Raw genomic sequence first — 2494 nt, 5'->3', positions numbered from 1 at the left:
ACGGTGGTGGTGTCGCATCGGGGCTGTGGCACTCGGTGCGAGAGGGAGAAGGAAATAAATAGCTCCCTCTTAAGTCCACGCAGAACTCATGAGTCTGAAAACAAGAGAAACAAAAAACACCACCAAGAACGAGAGTAAGGTTTCTTAGGGTGCTTAGCTGAAAAAGGGAAAGAAAATGAGAGCTGACTTCATTCTATTTCCTGTCATTTTTTTCGCAGCCATTAAGAGCACTGCTGAAAAACTTCTATAAGGCACTTCACTTAAACAGGATTTAACCTGATGTTTAAATGAGCTGCCCAATCAAGGCCTGGAGGGTACTAGAATATCCTCTCTGGAAGTGTACTCATTATACTCAGTTGCATTTGTAATGTTTTGCAAATGCTTGCTTGTCTAACAAGATCTACTCGCATAAAATGCGTTTGTGGCATAACTGTAATGGGGGAAAAAGGTCATAAATATTGTACTGTGCCTGACCAAAACCTATTCATTGTGTCCCATTCCCTTTTTAGTGAGTGTGAAGTTGACCCTGTTGAAATTAATGGGTTGATTCTTTTACAAAGTGTGTGTGACAGATAAATCAAATTATGTAGAGGTTGACAGGGCAGTTGCTTTTGAGGGAGATTTTTGGGTTGTTTTTTTTGATGCCAATAGCTTCGATGTTATTCAGTGCACTGGTAGCTGCAGTGCTCCTCTGACAGACCCACTGTGTTTTTAGAGTAGGCTGGTCTCTGGCTCGCACAGCGTAGAAGAGCCAGAGGCAGAGTCACTGATCCAGACAGCCCCTGTGTTGCACCTAGAGCTGAGATGTTGACATTTCTCTCATTGCTGAACTAGTCTTAGCCACAGTTCTTCCATGAAATCAGAACTGTAATTCTGTTGTATGTATGAATTTCTAACAAGAATTTGCCATCACACTGTACGTAAAAGGCAGGACCCGAATTTATCTAACAGGATGTGGAATGCCCAAATCACGTTCTTTAATAGTTGTGTTTTAGCCTAAACTGGACTGCAAAGCCACAACCATTTTGTCAGTTTTTTGTCCAGGTCGTTCACAGACTTATCCTCATAGAACTGGCAAGTGGCACATGGAAATGGTGTGTCCCCATGCCCATGCACACACACCAGGGTTCTTCCCTTCATACATTAAACTTCACTGTTTCATGCAAGCTAAGAATTTAGCCTTCTGTGTATTTCTGTATCTGCAAACAGAAAATCTTTGTTAATATATGCTGTGAAATGCTGGAGGATCTCCCAACTCATTGCAATTATGTGTATTTTAGATCAGAGAGGTGATGGCTTAGACTTGGAGGCTCTGCAGAGTGTTGCATGTTATGCTAGCGACACAGCTTTGGCTACAGGCCCTGATCCAATGCCAATTGCAATCAAATAGTCAAAGGTCATGTCTACACAGCATAAAGAAATTGGAATTGTAGCTTGTCCTAGAATTACCCTTAGTAGTTTAAGTCAGCTAGCATGAGAAATAATAACACAAGCAAATGTATAGTTGAGAGCTACCAGATTACAAAGGTCCTAATGTGGGTTGGTGGTGCCTCCTGGGAGCCATCTCCACACACACACTGGGACAGACAAAGTCTGTGTCATGTTTCTGGCCAGCACTGGGCCACCAGTGTGCCCTGACACCTCCATTCCCTACGTGGCAGCCCTGGTCAGCGGGGCAGCAGGACCTCCAGCCGCCACCCTGCTCCTAGGACACTGTGGCCAGGAACTGCCTCTTCCCTGCCCCAGCTCCCACTGCAGTTCCCCATAAATCACACAAGACCATGAGTGCCAGAACAGGTGTCCCAACTGCCCCTTGGCCCCAGATCAGGATAAGGCTGTCCACCTACCGGCTAAAAAAGGCCAGCTGCTGGAAAGCAGTGATTGCAGAGTGGTGTCTGCTGTGGTTAGAGGGGAGAAAAGTCTAATCTTCATAGCCTGGGGGAGGGCAAAAGCTTGAGAACATTTTCAGAAATAGACAGGAGGTACTTAAAAAGAGTAAAAAATTTATTATTCATATAAAGATATAGAAGTAATATATTTAGATGTCTCTATAAATATTTTGCAGTATTTGCATGATTTGTTTTTAATGTTAGCCTCCATATTTTAGGGCTCTGGATTATTATTTCAAAACATGTACCTTGTTTTAACAGCACAGGATCTCTTCTTGCAATAGTGAGAAGCAGAAGCAAAAAGCTGGTGAACTGGACTTCTCCCCTTCCAGCATCCAGACTTTTCATCTTAGAGGAAAGTTACTTATTATCCTATCTTTAAGAAGTCAACTGTTTAGAGTATGTTTTATTGTCATTTTTTAATAACATGGGAATGGCTTTTTATATCATTATGCAAACTCAAGGGGATCTCATAGTACTACTTTAAAAAAATACAGGAAAAAATCATATATTTCTACAATGCCTGCCTTAGAAATGGTTTGCTATGAACACTGATTATTTTAGCTCAATATCTGTGAATGCTGTTGGGTCACCATGAAGGGGGG

The sequence above is a fragment of the Athene cunicularia genome (genome assembly GCF_003259725.1).
Source record: "Athene cunicularia isolate RWA chromosome 8 unlocalized genomic scaffold, athCun1 chr8_part1, whole genome shotgun sequence".
NCBI lineage: Eukaryota > Metazoa > Chordata > Aves > Strigiformes > Strigidae > Athene > Athene cunicularia.
Note: the sequence above shows the minus strand (reverse complement) of the source record.